The sequence below is a fragment of the Pseudophryne corroboree genome, chromosome 9, assembly GCF_028390025.1.
Source record: "Pseudophryne corroboree isolate aPseCor3 chromosome 9, aPseCor3.hap2, whole genome shotgun sequence".
Lineage (NCBI taxonomy): Eukaryota > Metazoa > Chordata > Amphibia > Anura > Myobatrachidae > Pseudophryne > Pseudophryne corroboree.
In genome coordinates, this window is record NC_086452.1 from 78314885 (window position 1) to 78322739 (window position 7855).

Consider the following 7855-nt stretch of genomic DNA (forward strand, 5'->3'; position numbering starts at 1 on the left):
GGCAGGGAGGGCACGTCCGGTCACCACAACTGAGTAGGTTCTCGCTCTACTCGGTCAGTCCCTGTAGACGTGATCCACCTTGCCGCACAGGTTGCAGGTTTTCCTCGTGGGGCAGTCTTTTGTCTCATGGCTGGCCATGTGGCAATTCTTGCAGGCCGGGACCTTGCAGTCCTTCATCACGTGGCCCGTCCCGCCACACTTCCTGCAGTTGCGTGGCTGGTCGGCGTAGTGGAGAAGTCCTTGGGATCCCCCCAGGGAGAAACACTGTGGGAGGTGCTTGACTCCTTCTGGGCACGAGGTGTCTTTTTGCAGTACGACGATCACCGCCCACTTTCCAGTCCAGAAGCTGTTCCTGTCCAGGATCCTTGTAGGGTCTCTCTTGACGGTGCAGAAACAGCTGAGAAAGGTGACGATGTCCTTGATGGGCGTATGTGGGTTCCGCATTGAAACCGTCACCCGCCTTTCCTCTCTTTGAATAGGGCAATTGCCCACAAAGCGGGAGAAAGGGGATTCGGGTCTCGCCGCTTTCACTGCCTCCCAGTACCTCTTGCAGATGGCAAGGGAGGCGAAGGTGATGTAGAAGATCCCCTTCAGGTAGTTCTGGATGCTGAGGGTTTCAGCGGTCGAGAAGCCCTGGTCCAGGATCATCTTCTTCCCAAAGGTCTCCACTGTCATGTCCGGCATCCGTCCATCCACCTCCTTCAGCTTCATCACGACGGTATGCCTCATCCAGGGCTCCAGGGACGGTTTGTCCTTGGAGCTCACCTGGGTGGGCGCCGCTGGTGGTGTCGCTGCAGGGGTGGTGGCGCTGGATGCGGCCGATCCGGTGGGGCCTTTGGCGGGTTTCTTCGCCGATTTCGCCTGGCTCTTCCTGGCGGAGGTGGCTGGAGTGGAGGCGGAGGCTGGAGCAGCTGGGGCTGGAGCAGCGGGGGCTGGAGCAGCGGGGGCTGGAACAGCGGCGGCTGGGGCAGCGGTGGCCATACTCACTTTCCCTTGGCGTAGGAGGCGGGGCGGTGGATCAGCGCTGTCATCGAGAGGAGGAGAGGCGGTCGGTCGCTTCAGAGGGCAGAGCCAGCAAGTCTAACCCTCCAGTGCAGCTAGGGGGCGATGCAAAGCTTCTCCGGCGAAGTCCCTTTTCTCCACGCAGTCTTGCTGGCGGAGGGGGGTATCTTCTCCAGAGGGCAGAGCAAACAAGTCTAACCCTCTGCTGTAGCTGGGGGGCGATGCAAATCTTCTCCCTCTTCAAGCGATCTTCTCCGTCTCCTCGCAGTCTCGGCTTCGATTTTTCTGGCTTCTCGGCCCGGGTGCAGCTTAGCCCTGAGAAGGACAATTGTCGGTCCAAGAAACAAGGTAGCACTGTCAGTCAGCATGAACTGATAAGAACAGATACTACACTTGATCTTAGCCAAAAGGCCGAGAAGCGGTCTGTAAGTATTTATACCTGACCTGAACTGACCACAGATTATTAGGAAACCTACCTGTGTTCCTCGCCTAGGCCCTACTTAAAGTCTGGAACTGACTGCTATTAGAATTTAATAGAATAAAACTCAAAAAGCCAGATATAAAAATAGAATAATCAAGAATTGATTATGCATACATGTAAACCACGGAATTAATTCACATAAAAAACAGGATTCTCCTTAAAATTCCACAGTTTAACCCAAGGAAACATAATCATAAATTAAAATCTCAAATTGATGTTGTTTGCTTATTAACAATCAATTAGAATATGTCCCATGGTAATTGAAATTCATTCAATAATGCACTTTCTTCAACGATTACTATCGCTCAGAGTTCCTTAAGAAATTCTAAATAACCCTAAGAAATGCATATATAAATATGCTTGCCCTTTTATCGTTAATTGCACAAATAATTAAAAGTTTTTAAACTTAGTTCATAGCAAATACTCCGCTCATTGGGGCAAAACTAACACTTAGCACTGCAACGGCTTCGTCAGCCGCTCTCCGTAAATTGGTACTGCTGTGGTGGTAAATGCTTACCGCTTACAAGTGAGTTTGAGACCAGCAGCACTGGGGGCCCCGTGCGCTGGCTAGTTGTACTGCTCACTCATCAAGGATGATTGTCGGCCACGGTCCCCGTTTAGCAAGGTAGACCACTGCAGGTGGCTCGAAGTCCCAAAATCGGAGTGGTGCAATGCAGTGCAGTAGTCACGGATGATGTCTGTGGAAATAGCAGAAGTCCCAAAATCGGAGTGGTGCAATGCAGTGCAGTAGTAGCGGGTGATGTCTGTGGAAATAGCAGGTGTCCCGAAGCCTGTGACCCCGACGCGTTTCTCAACCAAAAGGCACTGGTTGTTTCTTCAGAGGGAAAAAAAGTAATCATTTCCTTCCTAGCCTCTACTTATATAGAGACCAGGGGCTAATTAGATTGAAAGTGCAATCACCTGAGAGTCCATTCATTCAGATTGAATAAAAAACAAGTGTGTAAAGGATCCACATTATATCCACATTCAAATATATAAAATTAAAACATTAAACCATTTATTATGCCTACTTATTGTGATATCTGGCAGAGCGTATTTAAAACATATATAACCACAGATCTTGATAATATTTTATTTTTATTTATATGGTTATAATATTTATATTATCATTATTATTATTATTGTTATCATAATTAAATTAATATTTACATTTACACTATTATTGTGAGGAGACAGCAAAACACGTATATTAGCATATGGATATTTAGATATACATAGTAACACAATTTCCTAATAATTAAATAGACACATAGAAATGTATGGATACCTCAAATTATTGTTATACACATCTATTTATATAGATGTGTACAATAAGCACGCTTCTTTGTTCCAAAAATACAAGGTCATTAAAAACCTCCTGTCTCTGAGGACAATAATGCTGAAATGGAATACACTTCAATATGCAAATAATAAAAAATAAAAAATAAACTAATAATGGTAACAAGTCACCATATTAAATAAATATACATGGAGATAATTTGTAGAAACACATATTATATCAAATTCATTAAATCCGATTGAATAACGGACTATTGGGAAAAGGGGGGAGGGGGGAGAGACGTCATAACCGTATACCGCGGAGTCAAACCCAGACCCATCACCCCCCACAGCTGACATATTAGAAAAACTGAAACCAAGGAAGACACAGTACAATAACAGAGGTTAGATACGAGGGCTAATAAAAAGCAATGGCCCCCAATATTTTAATAACAGAGAACACTCAGTCTCTAGAAATAAACTTACAGGGAAAACATCACTAGAACTGAGAAAAAAGGAGGGTGGACAAATCCAACACAAAAACAGACATGAGAGATATATTTAAACTCATCAAACCTGTAAAGTGGGGGTAATTGCCCATCCACCAAACCCCAGATCCTTCTTAGAGGGGGACAATATATACCCCTAAACGTACTTCTAAGTGGAAATAGAACCTGGGACCCTTGGAAACAAGGGTGTCCTGTTCTTAACCACTAAAGAACAAAAAAGTATATATATAAAAAATGTTTTATTTAAATAGCATTGAGCTCCACCGTGTCATTAAGACAGTGTAACTGGAATATCCAGAAGGCTTCACGCATGCAGAGCCTTCTGTATCTGTCCCCCTCTCTTTTGGTTAGTTTAATATGTTCTACAGCTCTAATGGTTAAACCTTTTAAATTTCCCTTTTGACAGATAGAGACATGTGGGTATATTTACAAAGATTCGTGTTTTAGCTGTTTTTAAGGGTGTTTGATCTCGAATGGTATCGGGTGCATTTTACTGCAACTTTTTGAATCCGGATACGGTCATTCACTAAGCTGCCGATTTTTCCAAATTCGTATTTTCCGATGTCGATGTGATTCGTAATGTTAGGCAGTGTTTTACGGGAGTGATGAGTAAAACACTGCCTGACAAAACACAAGGAATCCCGGCCGGATCTGTGAGATCCGTGCAGGGCTTCATTGTGTACCTTAAAAAGGTGTTTAAAGTGTTAAAAATTCAGAAAAAAATTGCGTGGGGTCCCCCCTCCTAAGCACAACCAGCCTCGGGCTCTTTGAGCTGGTCCTGGTTGACAAAATATGGGGGGGAAATGACAGGGGTTCCCCCATATTTCATCAACCAGCACCGGGCTCTGCACCTGGTCCTGGTTCAAAAAATACGGGGGACAAAAAGCGTAGGGGTCCCCCGTATTTTTTAAACCAGCACCGGGCTCCAACTGCCAGGTGCATAATGCCACAGCCGGGGGACACTTTTATTGTGGTCCCGGCGGCCCTGGCATTACATACCCAAATAGTCACCCCTGGCCGGGGTACCCTGGAGGAGTGGGAACCCCTTAAATCAAGGGGTCCCCCCCTCCAGCCACCCAAGGGCCAGGGGTGAAGCCCGAGGCTGTCCCCCCCATCCAAGGGCGGCGGATAGGGGGCTGATAGCCTTGTGTAAAAAATGAGAATATTGTTTTTAGTAGCAGTACTACAAGTCCCAGCAAGCCTCCCCGCAAGCTGGTACTTGGAGAACCACAAGTACCAGCATGCGGTGGAAAACCAGGCCCGCTGGTACCTGTAGTACTACTACTAAAAAAATACCCAACAAAAAACAGGACACACACACCGTGACAGTATAAGTTTATTACATACATGCACACCTCCAAACATACATACTTACCTATGTTCACACGAGGCTCGGTCCTCTTCTCCATGTAGAATCCTCGGGGTACCTGTGAAAAAAATTATACTCACATAATCCAGTGTTGCTTGTCTTCTTTGTATAATCCACGTACTTGGCAAAACAAAAAACGGAAACCCAACCACGCACTGAAAGGCAGGACCCCCCCTGACTCCTGTCAAAGAGGGTCCCTTCAGCCAATCAGGGAGCGCCACGTCGTGGCACTCTCCTGATTGGCTTTGTGCTCCTGTAGTGTCAGTGAGGCTGCACACGGCAGAGATACAATGTTGCGCCTATGCGCTCCATTGTATCCAATGGTGGGAACTGCGGACATTGCGCATGCGCACTAAGCGAAAAATCGCTGCGATGCGAAAAAATTAACCGAGCGAACAACTCGGAATGACCCCCGTCGCTCGAAGTCCAAAAGTCGGAGCGGTGCAATGCAGTGCAGTAGAAGCGGATGATGGGGGTCATTCCGAGTTGTTCGCACGGTTAATTTTTTCGCATCGCAGCGATTTTCCGCTTAGTGCGCATGCGCAATGTCCGCAGTGCGACTGCGCCAAGTAAATTTGCTATGCAGTTAGGAATTTTACTCACGGTTTTTTCTTCGTTCTGCTGATCGTAATGTGATTGACAGGAAGTGGGTGTTTCTGGGCGGAAACTGGCCGTTTTATGGGAGTGTGTGAAAAAACGCTACCGTTTCTGGGAAAAACGCGGGAGTGGCTGGAGAAACGGAGGAGTGTCTGGGCGAACGCTGGGTGTGTTTGTGACGTCAAACCAGGTACGACAAGCACTGACCTGATCGCAGATGCCGAGTAAGTCTCGAGCTACTCAGAAACTGCACAGAGATGTATTTTCGCAATTCTGCTAATCTTTCGTTCGCAATTTTGATAAGCTAAGATTCACTCCCAGTAGGCGGCGGTTTAGCGTGTGCAATGCTGCTAAAAGCAGCTTGCGAGTGAACAACTCGGAATGACCCCCGATGTCTGTGGAAATAGCAGAAGTCCCAAAATCAGAGCGGTGCAATGCAGTGCAGTAGTAGCGGGTGATGTCTGTGGAAATAGCAGGAGTCCCGAAGCCTGTGATCCTGATGCATTTCTCAACCAAAAGGCACTGGTTGTGTCTTCAGAGGGAAAAAAAGTAATTGCACCGCTCCGATTTTGGGACTTCTGCTATTTCCACAGACATCATCCGCTACTACTGCACTGCATTGCACCGCTCCGACTTTTGGACTTCGAGCCACCTGCAGTGGTCTCCCTTGCTAAATGGGGACCGTGGCCGACAATCATCCTTGACGAGTGAGCAGTACAACTAGCCAGCGCACGGGGACGCCCAGTGCTGCTGGTCCCAAACTCACTAGTAAGCGGTAAGCATTTACCACCACAGCAGTACCAATTTACGGAGAGCGGCTGACGGAGCCGTTGCAGTGCTAAGTGTTAGCTTTGCCCCAATGAGCGGAGTATTTGCTATGAACTAAGTTTAAAAACTTTTAATTAATTGTGCAATTAACGATAAAAGGGCAAGCATATTTATATATATGCATTTCTTACGGTTATTTGGAATTTCTTAAGGAACTCTGAGCGATAGTAATCGTTGAAGAAAGTGCATTATTGAATGAATTTCAATTACCATGGGACATATTCTAATTGATTGTTAATAAGCAAACAACATCAATTTGAGATTTTAATTTATGATTATGTTTCCTTGGGTTAAACTGTGGAATTTTAAGGAGAATCCTGTTTTTTATGTGAATTAATTCTGTGGTTTACATGTATGCATAATCAATTCTTGATTATTCTATTTTTATATTTGGCTTTTTGAGTTTTATTCTATTAAATATATAAAAACAAGTATAGGCTGTTTTGCGCTCGTTATGTTCTTTTTTTATGGTTTTATAGGGTTGCTAATACCCTTTTTTTTGAGAGCAGCGATCAGCTAAATCAACAAAAGCTCATTAAGGCGCCTTTTTTTTGTTTGGTGGATAGTTTGCTATTAGGGGTGGTATTCATGTGACCGGCGGTCTGCTGACCGACAGTCACATGACCTCCACCATCCCGCCGGCTCAGTATCCCGATGGTCGGCATGCCGACCAACAGGGACTATTTCCACTCGTGGGTGTCCACGACACCCAAAGAGTGGGAATAGAACCCGTGGCGACCGCAGGTCGCCACCGAGCCCGCAGCGTGGCGAGCGCAGCGAGCCCGCAAGGGGCTTGCTGCACTCGCCCCTCCCCGCCTGGATCCCAGCGTCGGTATGCTGCCAGGATCCCGGCGTCGGTAAGCTGACCGGCGGTCAGGAGACCGCCGGTCAGCCATACTACACCCGCTATTAGAATTGAACAAAGCTGCTGCTCTGGAGGAATCCGGTATGATATACCGTCAGATGGGATACCGGCTGTCAATATAGCGACAGCGGCATCCCGTCTGTCCCAATACCGGCAGCAAGGCCGCCAGCCCTCTGGCGGACTTACTGCGCTCGCTGCACTTTGGGCCTGGTGGCTCATTTTTCTTGCCACAGGTTCTATTCCTACTCGGTTTGTGGTGTGGACCCACCAACCGAGTGGGAATTCCGGGCGGGTGTAGGAATTCCGTCCGCCAGTAAAATGTCGGCGGACGGGATTCCAGCGTCTGTTTCCTGAATGCCAGGATTCCAACAGACGACTTTTTAGCTGCATCCCCTGTAGAGATTCAGTATTTTATCTATATTATTTTATCAAGTTATTATATCTATATTATTCACATATATAACCACTCTTTCTTTGGTGCGCTATGGAGGGTGGTGAAGGTGGCTCTGCACTCTACACCATGGGGGGGGGGGGGGGGAGTTGGCCAATATCATACCTCCTGTTCCACCCTCTTCACTGGAGAAGTTAATTGGATCCAGGAGGGTTGTCTACTGTCTTGGAAATACAGGAGTCTCCTGTAAACTCAGAAAGACTAGACAAGAAAGATTATTCAGCTGACAATATAATACACAGCCATTGACATACAAGGCTGTTAAAATTAATGCACCTTCTGACATGCCTGTTGTCCAATTTTCTCTTCATTACAAGCCTTAGAACTCCCTCCAGAGTGCTCAAAGTAGTGACACTTTCATTTTGACAGCCCTGTATTAATATCAAAGGGCCCATTTATCAATGAGTGATAAAACTCATTGGGCGGGATGTACTAAAGGAAAAATGTGGTAAAACCCCTGGAGCAGAGGCTGTGT

General features: G+C 46.6%; 1 pseudogene; it reads right to left on the reverse strand.

Moving 5' to 3' along the window:
* Positions 1 to 1320: 1320 nt before the first annotated feature.
* Positions 1321 to 1425, reverse strand: LOC134959273 (U2 spliceosomal RNA; annotated as a pseudogene).
* Between the last annotated feature and the right edge of the window lie 6430 nt (positions 1426 to 7855).